The sequence below is a fragment of the Rattus norvegicus genome, chromosome 6 (assembly GCF_036323735.1).
Source record: "Rattus norvegicus strain BN/NHsdMcwi chromosome 6, GRCr8, whole genome shotgun sequence".
NCBI lineage: Eukaryota > Metazoa > Chordata > Mammalia > Rodentia > Muridae > Rattus > Rattus norvegicus.
This window is the reverse complement of record NC_086024.1, coordinates 64528503-64548814: the sequence shown is the minus strand read 5'-3', so window position 1 is coordinate 64548814 and position 20312 is coordinate 64528503. Positions and strand designations below refer to the sequence as shown.

At 37.6% G+C, this 20312-nt stretch overlaps 1 protein-coding gene and 1 long non-coding RNA gene across 10 annotated transcripts in view; one reads left to right on the top strand and one right to left on the bottom strand.

Moving 5' to 3' along the window:
- Nucleotides 1–20312, bottom strand: part of Immp2l (inner mitochondrial membrane peptidase subunit 2) — an 899718-nt gene that overhangs the window by 148092 nt on the left and 731314 nt on the right. The gene's annotated exons all lie outside the window — the stretch shown is intronic.
- On the top strand, nucleotides 2612–20215 carry LOC134479121 (uncharacterized). The gene is made up of 3 exons (XR_010052225.1): nucleotides 2612–2718; nucleotides 12562–13514; nucleotides 20072–20215. It is a non-coding gene; the product is annotated as an uncharacterized LOC134479121 (long non-coding RNA).

Genomic DNA, 20312 nt, shown 5'->3' with positions numbered 1-20312 from the left:
GTTTTGTCCACATGTATAAATGCACACAGCATGCATAGTTGATGACAGCACAAGTCAGAGGAGAATGTCAGATCCTCTGGAACTGGAGAGATGGATGGCCATGAATCATCTTGTGGGTGTTGGGAATAAAACTTGGGTCCTCTGCAAAAGTGACAAGAACTTTAACTGCTGAAGCATTTCTCCAACCCTTGAGTTCCCAATAGCTTTGATGCCAAATCCTTTCTCTATCTCCTGCCCATTACCTGCTCCTCCTTTCATCCATCTTTCTTCCTGACCAGATATACTCAAATGCCAACAACCAAGGTGAGTGTCACACATCTGTAATCCCAGGATGCAGGGGGAGTCTGATGCAGAAGGTAGGACAAACCTGGGTTACATGGCAAGAAACTATCACAAAATAACAAAAAGTTCATTTAATTTTGGTCATGCAGAGACATACCACTCTGAGCCTAATTCTATAGACTAGGTTTTTATTGCTGTCATAGTGAAGCATCACAAACGTAAAGCACTTTAGATTAAAGTTGGGTTTCAAACAACAAAGGAATGAAGTACCGCTGCAGAGGCCAGAGATCAAGGTTTGCCTCTCTTGCTTTCCTATGGCCAAAATTAGTGCTAGCAAACTAAACTCAGAGAGAAATTAACTTTCTAGCTCATTCAGTTTTATTAAATTTTGTTCCATATTGCTCACAGAGAAAGGTCCTTTTTCTATTCTGCTTGAAATTGTCTTTGGTTGCAAGACAGACCCTATGTATTCACGGTGATTTTGGAACCATGGTCGATGTTCCTGCATGCTTCTTTTCACATGTGTTTTGGCTAGACCAGCGCAGTCTTTTTTTTTTTCTTTTTCATACTCATTTTTATATTGTTATTGAAACCCTATCAAGCATTTATATACTTCCCAGCAGCCTTCCTGATGGTTTTGATTATTGCATTTCAAATTCACTTTCTCCCTTTGTTGTGTCTCATCTTTCTCCTGCCTTTCTCCACCTGTCTCAATAACACTTCTTCTCTTCTCTCCTTTAAGGGCTTTGTAATTATACTGAACCTATCTAGAAGAACTCATGTCTTTTACCATATTCCCAAGCCAGCTGATTATTAGCCTTAATTTTATTAACAAATTCCTTTTACAGAAGGTTGTACACCAGTGTTAGACTGCAGAGCTTGAAGATGAAAACCTTTGGGAAGCCCATGTCTATTTCTTGTTTTTTTTTATGTTTATAATTATATGTACATATGTGAGTCTGTGTGTGGATGTGCATGCGAGTGTAGAGGCTACAGCAAGCTTTGGGTGCCCTGGAGCTGGAGTTACAGGTCTTTGGGGGCCCAGGTCCTCTGAAAGAGTGGCACAGGACTTTAATTCAGTCCCATTGAGCATGCCTTTAATATTCTTTCTCCCATAAGCTAATAAATTCTTGAAATAGGAAGTCTACTTCTCATAGATCCTAAAATGCCTTACATATAATAGTCAAAATAAACAGTTGAATTTGCCAACAGGGTCTTATCTGTAAAGCAAAACAAACAAACAAACAAACAACGAAAGCTTATCAAAGAATAGTTAGGAGAGATGACAAATATTTGAATCAAACCTGCAAAGCACAGCAAGAGCACATAAGAAAACCCATGTGTTGAAACTCAAGAAGGATGACCAAAATGCGAATGCTTCACTCCTTCTTTAAAAGGGGAACAAGAATACCCTTGGCAGGGAATAGGGAGGCAAAGTTTAGAACAGAGGCAGAAGGAACACCCATTCAGAGCCTGCCCCACATGTGGCCCATACATATACAGCAAACAAACTAGATAAGATGGATGAAGCAAAGAAGTGCAGGCCGACAGGAGCCAGATGTAGATCTCTCCTGAGAGACACAGCCAGAATATGGCAAATACATAGGCGAATGCCATCATTAAACCACTGAACTGAGAATGGGACCCCTGTTGAAGGAATCTTAGAAAGAACTGAAAGAGCTTGAAGGGGATTGAGACCCCATATGAACAACAATGCCAGCCAACCAGAGCTTCCAGGGACTAAGCCACTACCCAAAGACTTTACATGGACTGACCCTGGGTTCCAACCTCATAGGTAGCAATGAATAGCCTAGTAAGAGCACCAGTGGAAGGGGAAGCCCTTGGTCCTGCTAAGACTGAACCCCCAGTGAATGTGATTGTTTGGGGGAGGGTGGTAATGGGGGAAGGATGGGGAGGGGAAGCCCATATAGAAGGGGAGAGGGAGGTGCTAGGGGGATGTTGGCCTGGAAACCGGGAAGGGGAATAACAATCGAAATGTAAATAAGAAATACTCAAGTTAATAAATAAGGAAAAAAAAGAAAGAAAGAAAGAAAATCCATGTGTAAGCACAGGATGGCCTGGCCTGCCTCAACACCAAAGAGAAACAGGCTGCTGAAGTTTTATTTGTTCTCCAGACATGTGGGGTCATTGGTTTATTTAGAGGTGTCCAGGAGTTACTTCTTGCCAAGTTAAGTCTAAAGTGCTTAGCTCTCTGAAACAAACTGCTCTGGGAAATGTCAAAGGCCTGGGTGAAAGTCCCTAATTGCATCTAAAGATCCCAGCTGGGCTTCTAAACTGACTTCTAAACTGATTTGACTTCAAAACTGCTCTGTCTTTCTGCTTTCAGCCAACATTTGCAATGGAAGGTCTTTGTACCAGGCTTCTGCTAAATAACATCTGAGCAAAGCAAGTCATGCAACAGTTCGGGAATTACCGGTAGGTGATATGTTTCTTCCTTTCTAGCCCGTGATCAGAGACCTGGCTCTTCAGCTAGCAATTCCACCTGTCTCGACTGTTTATTATCTAAAAGAGGCTTGCACAGGAGAAGCCTCCCTGATTTTTTTTTTTTGTAGCTTTATTTGGTATTTGGTGGCGGTCACTAGTCAGCTAAGAACACCAGGAAGTGCAGCCCTGCACTAGTCACCATTCTAACACCTCCTCAAACTGAATTTTTATTGCAGGGAGGGGCACTCCAGACAGGCCTTCAGCAGATACTTGACACTGACAGTCATGAAGGGTTTGTTTGTATCCCAAGTACCACCAAGAAAGTTCAGAATCTCACAGAGAGTCCAAAGTTTGTTCTAGGATGTGAGAGTGCAAGAGGAAGGCTGTCTTTGACCTTTCAATGATCTAAATACACATGACAAAAGTACAGAGGGTGGAATGACTTCCCTCAATGTCTGGTAGCTGACCTAAGGTCCTTAAATATCTCAGGGTACTGGGAATTCATAGAACATCCAGAAGTGGCCGATTATCAGATTCTCTTCTAAACAAGCTGACCACTCCAGATCAAGGTCAACCACAAAGCATGACCTTTACTCATCTAGAGTAAAGCAAGGAGAATTACAACTTGATGGTAAATTTCAAATTATTTCCTCAGACTGACATACATAAAATTATTTCCTTAAGGTATTCTTTTTAAGCAGAGTAGCTGTGTTATTCCCCTAAATTATTTGCCTTTTTTTTTTTTGGTAAATTTACTGAGTAGAAATTAAATCTATTATCGTTGTACATGCAACACTGTCTTCAATAAATGGGAAATAACAGAGGATTAGAAACATTTTGAAAAGGCTTCTTGCTTTTTATTTTTGTTTTTGTTTTTTGTTGTTTTTTGCATCCTTCTCATTTAACATGTTTTCTTTGCAATGCTTCTCACTGGAGAGCTACTTTATACCCCAATGAGTCTGTGGCTTGGTACTGAATGTCAACACTGACATGATCACTGTAATTACATGTAGAATTGCCCAGGCTCAAGCATCCAAAACTGATACATATTAATGAGTTATACTTGCCATGGTGAGTTTTAGAGAATAACAAATCTTGGTTGGTATTGTATAAACCGAAGAAGGAGTGGAGTTGAACTTCTGTAAACATCTGACTTAGTGGGATGGGATTTCTGCAACAGCTGCTTATAAATAATAAGATTGAGTTAACAACATCAGTCCCTGTGTTCTCACTGCTTTTTCAACCTCCTCAATTCACACACATTCTTGCTTGCGTTTTTTTCAAAATTTTCTGATAGTAAAACCTTAAATTTACAACCACTGTAATTTAGGGAGAAAAGATATATTCAGGAACACACATAGCAAAATCCTCTCATGCATCATAAATTATTAAAGTATTCCCTTAAAACCTTAGCACAAGACCTTCTGTTTATTGGCCTTGTACTTCAGGTGACTGGCGTGGTATAATGAAACATAAGGCAGTAATGAATTCCATTATATTTTTCAATTTCTTTGAAAAAACATGCCATTGATCACATAGCACTAGAGAGATGCTCAAAGTACAGGAAAATTCTCACTGTCACTGCCTTTCTAAAAAAGGTCTATGGCAATGTCCAATTCAATATAAATGTAGTATCAACAAATAGAGATTTAGAGATTTTTCTTATAATCGAATATAAATACCTAAGTTATATGTACAACATTGTTACTACAAGTAGTGACCCAAAACTGAAAATGACTAGACTGTTTGTTAGTAGAATAATGATGAAATAAAATTCAGTGCATGAAACCTTAGGCAGCTACCAGAATGAATGAATTTGGTCTATGGATACCGACATTAGGGAAATATCAATAATTCATCATATAAAAAGGTATTTATACTACAAAAACAAAAAGAAAAAATCAATCAAAGAAACAAAAAGCAGTGCAGTGGAAACTCCCTGGACCCTACAACGGTGACCCTATCCAGGACTTCTAGTAATGGAGGATAGGAGCCTACACTGGCCATCTTTCTTAACCAGCCAAAGCTTCTCGTGGTGGGACTCAGACACCAACTCAGTCATAAAATCTTCAGCCCACAACCTGTCCTGCCTGCAAGATGTGCTGGGGCAATGGTGGTCAGAGCTTGTGAGAGTGGCCAACCAATGATTGGTCTCCCTTGAGGCCACTCCTCCAGAAAGAACCCAAGCTTGACCCTGCCTGGATTTCCAGGTTCTGGAAACTGGAAGGCCCAGAGACCTAGGGTAGAACCAAATGCAACTGGAAAATAAAGTCAATAAAGTGACTCCTAATGATATTCAGCTACACTCATACATAGATCAGTACCTAACCCAGTAGTCATTCATCAGAGAGGCTTCCTCTGGCACCTGATGGGAACAGATGTAGAGACTCCACAGGTAAATATTAGGCAGATCCTGGGGAACCCTGCAGAAGATTGGGAGGAAGGATTGTAAGAGTCAGAGGGTTGAAGGCACCAGGAGAAAAAGTATTCTGGCCCACAGAATCAACTAAGCAGGGCTCATAGGGGCTCACAGAGACTGAACTAAGAATCAGGGAGATTGCATGGGGCTGACCTAGGTTCACTGCATATATGTCATGGTTGTGTAGTTTGGTGTTCTTGTGGAACTCATAAGAGTGGGAGCTGGGGGTGCTTCTAACACTTTTGCCTGCTCTTGGGACCTTTTTGCTCCTACTGGGTGGTCCAGCCATGATATGAGGGTTTATACCCAGTCTTTTTTATTCTTGTTATGCCATATTTGGTTGATATTCCTGGGCAGTCTGGTCTTTTTGAAGCAGAAATGGAGAAGCAGTAGAAGGAGTGGAAGGAAGTTAGGCTGTGATTGGGATGTTTTGTGTGAGAGAATATGTACAATGAAAACAAGTATCCATATTAGCCAGAATTCCTGCAAAGCAAGTTATAGAAATCTAGTGTATAGAAGTCTAGTTTAGACAAGAAGAAAGAGGAGAGAGAAAGAATGAAAAAGAGAAAAGAAAAATGGAGTGGGTGAAGGAAGGAGAGATGTAACAAGGAAGAAAAGGAGAGGGAGAGTAACAATATGAGAAAATATACAGATCTGTGTATGCACTGACCTTTCTAGGAACATTTAGGAGAAGCCCAATATTGCAGATGATTATTTTAATGGTAGTTACAGAGGGATATGAAGCAGGAGAGAGTAAACCTTTTCTTGAATGTAATTTAATACTATAGACATTTTCCGTTTTCTGAGACTGGCTCTCACTCTGCAGCCAGGGTTGACTGGAACTCACCATGTAGCCCAGGCCAGTTTCAAGCTTGCAAAGATCCTCCCACTTCTGTTTCCCAAATGCTGCAATTACAAGCTGGTCCTCCATGCCTGTCTAATATTGTAGAGTTCTTTAGGGTTTAATATACAGAAAATAGACTCCTACTATTATTCAACTTTGTTTACAAAGTACTAAACTAATCTGAAGATTACAACCTTCTCACTACTTGAGAAAAAAAAAAAACCATCTCATGAAGATGTGAGCTGGAGAAGGGGACCTTAGGAGACCATTTATACTGAGAGAACATCAGCAGACTGTGGTAGACATGAAGAAATTCTTTCCCACCTTGCAGAAATGCAAACTTGTATATGGTCTGAACATGAACTGTACAGTCCATCTACAAAATGAAATTTATACCTGATTAAGACTGGTACTAAAAGATGAGAAGACAGAGAAATAACATACTACTCCTGGGCTTAGACTAAGGGGTCTAATTTTCTTTTCCCAAAGGAACCCAAGAAACCCTTAACACTCAGAAGACTGTTATATAATTGCTGAAACGTTTTGGCCTTGAATGATTTAAGACCTGATGACTTTTGTTTCTTGTGACTGTTCAACATCTCTTTTCTAATGCGTGTTCTCATTCATATGACAGTTAAAGCCTATATTTTTCTGAGGTCTGGTCTCTTTACGTCCAAAACCAATTGGGCTACCCACTTGGAGCCTGAAATATATTGGTTAAACACATCCAGACTCAAACAAAAAATAAATTAAGAGAGAACAATAATTCATATAATGGAAAGGCTCATTAAATTAATGAAGGACAATCTTAGAATAATTTTGAATAATTAGTTAAATATATATATGCATTTATATATTGATATTGATATACCTATGTACAGAATTTCTAGCTAGACAGTTAGACATTAACAGAAACAACAAGTGAAGTGATATACATTAGAAATATAAACTGTGCTTAGAATGTTGAACATAAATGAATAAAAGTATAAACAGTGAAAGGGTCAGGTACAGCTCCATGGCACAGCATGTGCTTAGCATGTACAAGGCCCTGGATTACACCCTCAGTACCACCCAGAAAAATATCACTTGAAGTTGCTTTTATAAAAATATTTTGAATATTTTCACCCCAAATAAACAACCAATTCCCAACAAGATGAATATTATGATTTAATAATGTATATAAATCTTACATATCACACTGTACCACAGTCATTAAATGTTGATTAAAATCATAAAAATTCACCTAGAATTAAGCAACCGTATTCTAATGAGTTGAAACATTAGAAGACTTTCTCATTGTTCTCACAGACCCAGTGGAACCATCCAAGCTGGAGACACTGCTAGCACGCATGCACTATTTCCTTCTGTGCTCTGTCTAATCACAGCCTCTCTCCATTTTTCCTTTTGTCAGAAAGAGTCCTTGACAAAGCATAATGGGGTGTTTTCTCTATTATCTGGCTTTTATTCACATTTATCAGGGAAAAGGCTAATGAGAAGCCCTGGAAGAGCACCAGGAACGAAACTCTTTCTCCCACTAGCACTCAGGTCTCGCACATCGAAAGCCTCAGCTGAAGCTTTTTTCACAGCACTTTTGCCCCTCAGACCTCCAAGTGGTAACAGTCATTGCCATTGGCAGCCAGGCCAATGTCGCCATTTCTGTTTGGCCTTAACCCTCTTCATAATCTTATAAACAATCCCCTTGTTACGCTCTTTACAATTCTGCCAGTTGGGTGTCATCAATTTCCTTCTGGAATCCTGACCTACACATTCATTTGCAGAGAATCTATTAAGGGCCAGAGAACATGTAAAAATAAATTAGAAATTGATTATGCTCTCAAAACAACTTACAATCTGGTAGAGGAGATAACTGTGGTTCATCAGGCATCATTGGTTGACTAATGTCTGCTTACATATAATTGAGAAGGAGTAGTCTTGTCACACAAAGGCAGGGTTAAGGGGAGGGAGAGAATTCCACAAGATGGCTTGTTTTCTATATACTGCTCATGGGTAATCTGTTTATATATGTGAAATGAAATGCTATTCAGAAACATTTTAACACAATTTCTAAAATGTCTACCTTGCTGCAATTTATGTCTACAAAGTGTGATATCTGAAAGAAGAATTAAAGATTATGTGTCCACGGACCTAATAATTATTTCATAGACATGCAAGTTGTAGGAAAAAAATTTCTTGTTTTTCTTCTAAATTTCTATGTACAAACCACACAGAGAGTAAAATGTTCTCCTGTGGAATATTTCAAGCTAATTTTAGAGGAACTATTAAACACACATTTTAACCATTTGGTGGTGATAAGCCAGATTTGAGCAAAAATTTCATCATAACAATGGCTAGGTTTTACCAATAGTCCTTAATGTAACATGGATACTATACCATGCTGTTTTTGAATTTCAAGGTATATTCAATAAACTGGAAAAGGTAGCACTTTCACACTAACAGTTAAATTTTGACTTTTCAAATGTCAGATATATTCCAATGTACAATGTACACTTTTTCTTTATCCTATCTTTTTAATCATAAATGGTGTAGAATGTGATTTTTTTACTGCCATCTATAAAGGGAAATATTTACTGTGAGTAAATGACTCCACATGATCATCATCTATATCACAAACACCTGTTCTTAATGGAGATTTCTAGTGTTAAGACCCAAATCAACACTTGATTTAAAAAAAAGGATCTTGTTTATATATAAACAACATAGGAGACAATAAAAGCTACTGACACTCACCCTCATATTATATAATAGAAAATCTCTATGCAGAAATTAAAGATAAATTACAAAGTAGCATCACTTTTCTATAGATACATATTTTTAGATAACCAATGAGGCTTTCTACAATTGCTTATTTTAATTCCGGTTTAACAGATATTTTCACATAAGTATCTTCATTCCTGCTTTGGATAACCTCCTGGGTTTCTTTTCTCATAATAGATGTGTCATTCCCACAACATTTCAATGCAATTTGATGTGACTTCTAAAGATACATTGTGAATTATCAATTAATTTAAATTGTATTACAGGAAGCCCTCTTTGTTTTTAGGATCCAGGCTTTAGGGGAAATCTCAGTTTTATTCAAGGCTTCCTTAGAACAAGTTGGATAGTATCTGGACTTGGCAAAGGAAAGGAGCTTAAATATTTGCATTTGTTATTCTGAAAGTCGATAAGTGGATTGTCTAATTGTCTAAGAACAGATGTAAAATCTGAATTTTGCCTGTCTCGATGGCATGGCTTTCAAAAGGGCACAAACATAAATAAGTCTCAGTTAAAATAAGCATTGTGTCAATAAATCTGAATTCATAAAGTTCACACAAAGCTTTAACTGTACAGCCCCTAGTGATAGATTAGCAGCAGAGACATACATTAAAGCACTTAACATGAAAACCACCCACTGTAAAATGGGGCAGAAACACATTAAACATTCTTTTTGACCTCAAGTCCAAATGAATTACAATTTAGAACATATGCACAATCAGTTATGCAAAATGGACTCAACAATTTCTCCAATAATTTCCTACTATTTGGGGAATAGTTTATTCTTATATTTTTGAAATGTTAAACGGGGAGAACAGAAAGAAATTATTTCAATAATTTATATTTGTTTGTTTGGCTAGAATAGCAAATCATGAAACCTTCACGGAACCTAATTAGCTCCTCTACACCAGGATTCCAAATCTCTTGGATGCAGGACGGGCTGACCAGATGGTGCAGTGTAACATAATGCATTGCAAATGGAGGCTGGAGTTCAGGTCTGCAGGCCACAGGATGACAAGGGCATATTGCACAGGAAAGTGATACATTCAACTCCAAGGCCCGGGCTGGCAATCGCCGCTCTACTCTTTGCCAGAGGGCAACCAAAGCCATCTTCCTGACCTGGGACTCTGCTTTTAACCTCTTGTGGACCTGAGGAGAAGTGACCATGTAGACACCAAATCTGAGGAATTTTAGAAATCTGTCTCCAAAGTTTCTGCATTTGGCTAGGCCAAAAGTTAGGCCTGTCCCCTAAACTGCACATTGTATACAAAGTCATCTCCTCAGAAATCTTCTTTTGTTCTTAATTAATGAGACTGACTGGTTCACAATCTGCCTTATGACTACGCCCGATGGAACTTAATGGGAGAAAAGCTTAATTGCAGAAAAGCAATGGAAGAAATTCATTAGAGAAGGCTTGAAACCTGAAAATTATAGGCAAAGCCAGCTACCCAAATGGAAATTGAGCCATTTAAGATGTCTTAATTAGATTTAAAACCAGAGCTCAGAGAAACTAAATTAGCTCTATCGAATCAGATTTTTTAAAAAAAAATCTTAGATAAAATGCGTAGCTATTATTGGATTACTCAAGGTAGTCAGGATCATTTTGTACTGATAGTTCTAAACCCAGCCTTTGCAAGGAGTTACAGCAAAAAAGACAAGGGAGGAGGGAGGTGTCAGCAGGACCTTTTAATAGTATTGCTTTTATTCCTAACCTTACAGGAGAACAGCTGCTCTCCTGCCAAGTGTCTTAAAGAAATGCAGGGAGAGATAAGCAAGGAGAAGATTAATTTCAGTTTTGTTGGAAAAAATAAAACAAAACAAAGACTCCCATGTATTTATCATCAGAGAGTTAGAAATTTACATGAAACGGTTGTGATTCCAAGTGACGATAACACTGTTAAGGAGAAAGCCAGTCAGGCAGTCAGTACACTGGTGTATTTACAAGATAAGAACGAGATTTAGAGCTAAGAATATAGGGACGGGAAGAAGAGGAAAGTGCCTTAGGGAAGCACCACCCTAAGTCTGCCTGTCATCAGTCATAAGTACTGGCATGATGACACAGTGCTGATCTGTGTCTTAGGACATCACATATAAGGTCTTCTGTGCTTTGCTAATAGAATCAAGATAAATGAACAGGAAAATAAAGTATAAAATACTCTATAAAAATAAGGAGTCAAAGTGGAAATGATACACTACAACAAGCATTGTAAAATGTCTAAAGCCACCAGAGATGACAGCAGGAACATGAGATTTGGAGAGGGGCTCAGTGAGAAAATGGTTTTGTAAGCTGAGACCTGAACCTGAAAGAAGGAGCAGCCACTCACTAGCAAGGAAAGACTATTCCAGGCTGAGGAAGCAGCCTCAGCTTCAGTATGTGGCCCTGGTCAAGGAAGATGGCTCAGGCAGGGTGAAGGACAGGCAAGGGACAGGAGGAGAAGGAAGTGAAATGAGATACCTAGAGTAGGAGAACAAGGCGAGTTCATTAACACAGAAAACTATTGATTCCACACTAAGATTTAGGACTTTAATGTAGTATAGGTTCCTTGCAGACAATTAAGAGAAAAAGTGACAGGAGCAGTAGATGGGCATCTGCTTCCCATGTTTGATTATTATTGATGCATGTGTGTTGGAGTGGAGGCAGGAAGAAGGAAGGCCAAAGAGAACATGTGCTAGGGCAGCTTGGGTAGGTGAGAGAACGTTCCCAGGTCAGTTCTGCCTTGCCACCAGGTCTCCAGGGAACAAACTCAGGTGGTCACAGAAAGCACTGTTGCCCGTGGAGATATCTTGACAAGCTTAGACGGATATTTTTAAAAGTTCACTCTCACTTTGAAGACAAGCTGTGGAAAGAGAAGCCTTTGGATTGCCAGTATTTGGTGGGTACTACATTCATTAAGTCTTCACATTTTTTTTTTTTTTTTGGTTCTTTTTTCGGAGCTGGGGACCGAACCCAGGGCCTTGAGCTTACTAGGCAAGTGCTTTACCACTGAGCTCAATCCTCAACCCCATCTTCACATTTTTTAAGGCATCTCTTATTTGTTAGTTTTACTGAGCAAGAAAGAAATATGAAGATCAATATGGCTTAGAGTCTGCTTTCAAGAAATGTAACAAATTAGGAAATAAAGATGATTTATAAGAAGCAAATATTTGTTGGTAGGTATGTGTAACATGCTAAAATAAAGGAGACGACAGGGAAACTTAACAAGGTTAACATTGAAATTAGCCTTGCAGAGACATAGAAAGAAAAATATTCCATGCAGCAGCAATTAAAAAAATATTGCAGGAGCATAAGACTATGGGATGGAAGAGAAACAAAAGAAGCAGGGTGACTCTTACACCAGAGCAGAAAGAGGAGAGCAGGGAAGACTTGGGATAAATGAGTGGGAGCACACTGTGAGCTGAGTCCTTAAACTTAGTCCTATGAACAGGAAGTTTGCTGGAAAATGAGTTCCATTACATGCTGACCGAAGACACCTATGGGTCCCTGTGCTTAGACAATTAAAACAAATGCCTCACAAAGAGAAGCCATGGAACCACAGGTACCATTTTATTCTATCTCCTCTCTTTGCCTGGGAAGTAGACAGCTTGTTGGTCTCTCGATTCTCATCATCTAGGAAGGATTTGAAACATGTCTTTTAACTACAGTCTCTCAATCTGAGAGCCAGGAGAAAATTTGAATTAATACAAATTTATATTCAACTCTGAGAAAGGTAATGGGTGAATAAAAATACAATGTTAATTTTCTTCTTTTTGTTATCTTTGGAAATAATTTTGAAAATTATTTCTCTGACTTCATTTTAAGGTACTCAGTCACAAATCAATCCATTCTTGTCACCCTGTACACGACTCAAGTCCAAGTGGATCAAGGACCTCCACATAAAACCAGAAACATTGAAACTAATAGAAGAAAAAGTGGTGAAGAGCCTCAAACATATGGGCACAGGGGAAATTTTCCTGAACAGAACACCAATGACTTATGCTCTAAGATCAAGAATCAACAAGTGGAACCTCATAAAATTGCAAAACTTCTGTAAGACAAAAGATGCTGTCAATGGGACAAAATAGCAACCAACAGATTGAGAAAAGATCTTTACCAATCCTACATCTGATAGAGGACTAATATCCAATATATACAAAGAATTCAAGAAGGTGGACTCCAGAGAATCAAATAATCCTATTAAAAATGGAGTACAGAGCTAAACAAAGAATTCTCAGCTGAGGAATATCAAATGGCTGAGAAGCACCTAAAGGAATGCTCAACATCCTTAGTCACCAGGGAAATGCAAATCAAAACAACCCTGAGATTCCACTTCACACCAGTGAGAATGGCTAAGATCAAAAACTCCAGCGACAGCAGATGCTGGTGAGGATGCGGGGAAAGAGGAACATTCCCCCATTGTCAGTGGGATTGCAAGCTGGTACAACCACTCTGGAAATCAGTCTGGAGGTTCCTCAGAAAATTGGACATAGTATACTTGAAGACCCAGCTATACCACTCCTGGGCATATACACATAAGATGCTCCAACATTTAACAAGGACATATGCTCGCTATGTTCATAGCAGCCTTATTATAATGGCTAGAAGCTGGAAACAACCCAGATGTCCTTCAACAGAGGAATGGATACAGAAAAAGTAGTACATTTACACAATGGAATACTACTTAGTTATAAAAACAATGACTTCATGAAATTCATAGGCAAATGGATGGAACTAGAAAATATCGTCCTGAGTGTAGGGGAATGTCAGGATGGAGGGTAGGTAGGGAGGTGGGAAGGGGCGGATCGTTGGGTGGGGAAACCCACTCATAGAAGAAGGGGAGAGGGATGGGATAGGGAGTTTATGGATGGGAAACTGGGAAAGCGGATAATATTTGAAATGTAAATTTAAAAAAATACAATTAGGAAAAAATTTTCCCCAGTAGCTCTGTGCTAGATAGAACTGTCTGTCTGGTAATGCCTTAGGAACCTGGCATAATATAACTTTTAACCTTTTTCAAATTACTGTATTTTCTCAGCTAATTTTTAGTTGTTTTTCTCTTTCCATGTGGGTCTTGTTGCTGTTGTTGATATGTTTCCTTTAATTCCATGATAATTTCTCCTTACCAGGCTCTGGCTCTATAGAGTACACAGAGCTTGACAAAATGGTCAAATACATCATTCCAAACTTCTGTCTTCTTTCATGAGTTCTTCATGTTTCTATGGTCTGAGTAATAGTTTCCCTCTAACCTTCACATGCTAAAATATAATCACTAGCATTAGTAGTATACTCATCACTAGCATATTAGTGTTAGCTCATGGCACACTGATGGGACGAGATGGCTGGATTATGGGGACAGAGCTCTATTATCATGTGAGGGGCATGATTGTAACATGATTTTCCACCATATGATCATACCGTGATACAGTGCTGTCTATGGACAGCAATCAGCAACCTCTGTCTGCTGGCAACTTAGTTTACGACGTCCCTGCCACAGTAACTGAGGAATACCTTTTGTTGACTATAAACCACTGAGGTTTTAGTATTCTATCAGAGTGGCCTGAACAGATGCACATTGTCCTGGGTAAGCTTTCTACTAATTAATACCACACGAAGTGATTTGTGATTATAGCTTCACCTGCTAGTAATACATTCCTGATATCCTCCACCCTAATCATTTAGCCTCAAGAAATATGGATGCCCAAATAGCAAAAAAGATTTGTCCCTGATAAAGTAGGCAGTCATTTCTTAGAAGAGTGTGTATCAGAAGCCAACACCATCATGTCTCCCGTTTTGCTTCACAGTTTCTCTCAAACTTTGATTTTATCCCTGTGATAAGAATATTTCCTTCAGTTCATTAGAAAAATTTACCCATTTCTTCCTTTTTCTAGGAAATAAGTAAGCACCCAGGAATTTGCAAAGCATTAGCTGTTGTTCAAATCCCGGTAACCAAAATGACTATTTCTGTTACTAACTCAGTGTCTCCAGTTAGTATCTGAAATAACCAAATCATACAGTTAGAATTGCTGAGTCACCAAGTTCTGCTGGTCTTTGACATTTTCCAGTTACACTGTCAGTCCCACCACTGTTACAACGGAGCTGAAGATCTCCTCAGCCTACTGTCTAGAACTGAAGTCCATTATCTTTCAAATGCCCCCTTTATTCAACCCTTCATTTTTAAAAAAGTAAAACCAACAAAAAATAAAAACAAAAAAAAACCCCACTTCTTAAGTGAATCACACCAGCAAACACTGAATTACTCTGTCATTTGAAACATGGGTAAAAAAATAGGTCATGTGTCATTGATATTCAAAAAATGTTTGTTGAATTATAATGTTTTTTAAATAAAATAGACCTAGTCTGATAAGCTAAATTTTCAGGATTATATTATTAAAATTTAGGAAATCTTAAGACTGACACAATAGGAAGATTTATTGAAAACCTTTTTAAAATACACATAATGGATAGAGGAAAGCTAAAGGATTATTTCCACAGAGAAACCAGCTTTCTCTTTTATTTTTATACTTTCATTTTATGTTCTGTTTTAAATATACTTATTTTAGTATGAGTGTAATCTATACTTATTTGAAAAATAGGTAATATTAGAAAGCATGAAAAGAAAGCTAAAATGTCGCACCTCCTTCTAGCTAACCACTGATTATAACATGATATGCACGTTCAACACACTGGCAAACAAAACGCAGCTAATTGTTTGATGGATATTGACAAAGTGATTCTAAGTTTTCTCTGGAGAAGCCAAAGAACCAGAACAAGTGAACACTGAAGGAGGAGAAAGGCAAAGGGCTAACACTGCCTCACTTCACGACTTACTAGGACTGCAGTCATCAAGATGACATAGTATTGACAAAAACAGAAGTTAATCAACAAGACAGAACAGATAGACCAGACCATAAGTAGGGCCACACATAACTAGTTAACTGGTCTTTGACAAAGGAAATTAACTGAGTAGAGAAAGGACAGTCTTTTTTTTAAATGGTGGTACAGGGCTGAGGGCAGAGACAATAAACAAAATGGTTCTAGAACAATGAGACATTCTTGTGAAAAACTTGAGTTGAGACCCATTTGTTAAGCCCTTCTCAGAAAGTAATTCAATACTATACAGTCTTAAAAAGTAACAGAAGAAAATGTAAATGTCCTTGGAAACAGTAACTTCTTTTAGAAAACAACACAAAATACCAGTGTTGCCATTAAAAAAAGAAATAAGTTGGAATTTATTAAAATTTAAAACTCTGCAAGTTAATGTCAAGAAACTGGAAACACAAATTACACACCGAGGGAAGTATTCACAAAAGAAATATCCAATAAATATAATTTTCCTGAAAATACAAAGAAGCTATTAAAATTTTATATTAAGAAAAAAATCACCTCCTTAAATATAAGCAAAAACCAAGTGAATAGAAACCTCATCAATAAAGATATATAAATAATCAGACAATATATGGAATGCTGGCTGTGCAAATTCGTTTTATGACACCTTGACACAACCTAGTGTCATCTGAGGAGAAATTGCCTCCATAAGATCAGCTTGTAGGTAAGCTTGGAGGGCATGTTTTAAATTTGTGATCGATGGGGGAAGGCCCAGCTCACTGTGGGCAGTGCCATCCACCCTGGGCAGATGTCCCATGGGCTCTGCATCAGTTCCAGAAGTTAGGTTCCTGCCCTCCTTGACTTCCTGTTCTGATTTTCTCTGATGATTAAATAAACTGTAAACAAAATAAACCCTTTCCTTTTGAATCATCTAAGCCATACTAATCTTAACTAATACAGAAATGAGTACCAGGATTTTGGAGTATGGATGTGATAGACTGGACTGTGTTATTTTGGCGAGGATTGCAGAAGGACTTTGCAACATTGGACTAGAAAAGTCGTTGCGTGGTTTGAGCTCTAGTGGTTTGTTTCGTAGAAGCATGGAAGATAATACAGAGAACAGACAGATGATAGATGCCTGGCTTGTGAATTTCAGAGGAAATTTTAAAGACTCTACTGAGGCCATTTGTGTCTTTGAATGAAGAATCTGAGGTTCTGATCAGCTGGCTGAGGAACCAGTTGTGATTAACAAGAAACTAGCACCACTGAGGGGAAACCTTTGCTTTCCTGGGACAATTTTTGCTTATTTGGAGACTAAAAATCAGTTATGATTAAGAAGAGACCAGCATCACTAATGCAATCTTTTTGGAAGAATTTCTTCAGGGTCAATATATGTAGTGTGTGTGTGTGTGTGTGTGTGTGTGTGTGTGTGTGTGTATTGCAAAGCTTGTCAAGGTGTACCTCATGCTAGCAGCTGAATTTCGTAATCTGTAAGAATCTCCCAGGTGATATTGGTTTTGAAGGCATAAAGACATCATGAGAAGTAGCTGAGGCTTGGCTGAGAAAGCCAGTAAGCACCACTCCCTCATAGTCTCTGCAGCCTCTCCTGACACCAGGTTCCTGCCCTTTTGCTTTTTAACTCTGAATTCCTTTGATGATAAACTATGGAAGTATAAGCAAAATAAACCCTTTCCTAGCCAAGTTGCTTTAGATCACAGTGTTTCATCACAGAAGTAACAATTCTAAGACAGGATCCAATATTACATGTGATTAAAGAAGTGCTGAGTACAGCCAATGAGTTCCCATTACACACCTATTGAATGGCCACAACTCAAAATACCAATAGTGTTAAACTACTAAGGATATCTAATGTGTATCTGGGAATCTAACATAGCATATTCATTTTAAAAGACAAGTTGTTATTTTCTTACAAAACTAAACACACTGTTTAAATTATATCATCTAAAAGCTGTGCTCCTTGCATTTACTAACAACTCCAACTTAAGTTCACATTAAAGGCTGCATACAACATTAGGTGGTTTTCTTCACAACTATTAAAATGTGAAAGTAACCAAGATGTCCAACAACAGGAAAGTAGATAAATCATGGACTATCCAGACAATGGATACTATTTAGAATTCAAATATCAAGTCATGAAAATAAATATAGAAATGTCAAATGTGTACTATCAAGTCATCTGATAAGACTCCACAGCATATGACTGTAACTATGTGACTTTCTGGAAAGGGAAAAATCTATTGAGACAGCTAAAAGACTGGCAGCTTTCAAGTATTGTGCAAGACATTGGGCTAAATAAGAAAAGCACAGAGGATTTTTAGGTCAACAAAACTATTCTGTGTGATATTTCAATAGGGATATATTGTGTGCACTTTTTAGACCTATGGAATGCACAGCACAAAAATGAACCCTAATGTTCCCTGTGACTTTGACAAATAATGATGTATGACTGTGCCAATCAACTGTCTCATTTTGGTATAGGATGTGAAGAGTGGGCGTATGTACATGGATGAGGACAGACTATATGTGAAACCTCTGTACTTACTGTTCAATGCCTTAAGTTTAATGAATGTTATTAGCTGAAAAATAGCTTACTGTTTATCTGACTGCTTGGTGACAAAAAGAAGAGAAAGAAATCTCAAACTTAAAACAACCAAGAGATTTGTGTATGCTATTATATATTCATATGACACTAAAAATCAAACTACAAAGTAGAAAAAATATTTCTCCAAATGTCTCTTATAATCTGTTAAAATACTTTTTATAATTGAAAGAAAAGAGTTCCAATATTTAAAGGTTCAGGAAAGAAAAAGTGATAGATGGTACAAGTCATGCAATAAACATGTAAAAACATGCTCTAATTGTAATCCAACAGAAATGTAAATCAAACAATTTAACTTATTAAATTAATAAATAACTGAAATAAGCGATAGAAATTAGTAAGATGGGTGTTCACACACTCTGTATTTGAGATTAAATGGCAATAAACATTTGCAGAAAAGTGACTTAATGGTAGAACAAGATGTATAATGAGTCTTAAAAAATGTTCTCATATTTAACACGTCAATTCCATATCTAGAAATCTGATCCAGAATTACACACTTATATGAGACCTTGTATGAGACATACTTATATGAGGCCTTATACTGAAGACCTTTTATAATTACATAATATCAGTATTTATATATATTTGGAGTACAAAGTTATAATCTATACATAAGCAGTTCAATAGTTTCTAGTATCCAGTCTTAAGATGGTCAAAGGACAATATTCAAAAGAATATCTTATGGTAGAGAAAACTCTAAGTAGAAGTTAAAATATAATCATTGGTATGGAAGACATAAAGACAGACCTATAGAATGATAGAAATATGCAAAAATTGAAAGAGAAGGAAGAAGGAAAATTCAGAGTCAGGTATTACAATGCCCATTAACAGATTTAGGGAAACTATGTATCTGCTATAACAAATTGGAAATTTTAAGAAAAGTAAAACACAAGCATTTATACTCAATAGAAAGTATAAAACAAAAATTGCTGGATATATTTGACAAAAGAGATAACAAAATCAACATAAAAATAAACAATACAAAAACATATTTGCAAATAACTACTTGCCAACAATAAACTAAATGCAATATTAAAATCAATAAGTAAAGAAAAAATTCCTCAGTAGGAAAACCAAAAGACTGAAAAAATAATTTACTAATGCAAAACTGAAAATGATACTAAATATGTGAAAATGTGTTGCTGTACACACACACACACACACACACACACACACACACACACACACGAATCCAGAAAGATTTGTAGAAAATTGAAAAATTCAATGTCCATGTTCAAATTCTTGAGGTCTCAATGTAAATATTTTACTCAGTTGAAGCATGTAATTAGGCAAGTGCACAAGATTTGTGAGGTGCTCTTTACATCAAAATTTATTATAGTAAAAAAAGGTACTAGACACATATATAAGCAGCCTCCCATTTACTACATGTACAATGGAAGTGGTCCCATCCAGGCAAGTGCAAGAGGCATGGAGGGATTAATGCCCCGTCAGCAAACTGTAGCCAATGGGGGACAAGAGTCAGTAAATAAATGGCTTTCTCTGCTTTCCTTCCTTGTCTTGAGACAATGTTTATGTTGCCATTTAGACACTATTCTGCAAGACAGAGCAATCAATTATGATGAATATTGAGTAGCAGAGGTGGTCAGGTCTAAATCATTCTCTTTTGAGCTTTGCACTCATCCGTGCCTCACTCCTCTGTTCACTGGCATTAACCCTGTGTGACTGGACTAACACATAAATTTATGACACAAAGACATTTATTTACCTTAGCTTCTCCCTCTGAGGAACTTCAGGCTAAAATGCTGGGTTCGCAGGGGTATTTAAGGCAAAAGGTTGAAATAGATTCTATTATATGGGTTTGCTTAGCAGTTTGGATTTGTTTTAATAGTCTAGAAATAATTTTGACTTTATATTCTTTTCCAGACTCTTGTTACACCTGAACCCAAGTCAAATGTTACCTCCTCTACCCTTGAACCTGTGCAGGGCTCTGAAAGTCATGGACTCATGATATCTAGAAGACTATCAACATGACTTTTGAGGACAATATAAAAGATGATGGAGTTTCCATCCCAGGGCTCGTTCACTGTTCGTCTCTGTCTCTGTCTTTCTTTCTCTCCAAAGAGAAAGTATATTCAGCCACCATTTCATAAGGAAAGTATTATAT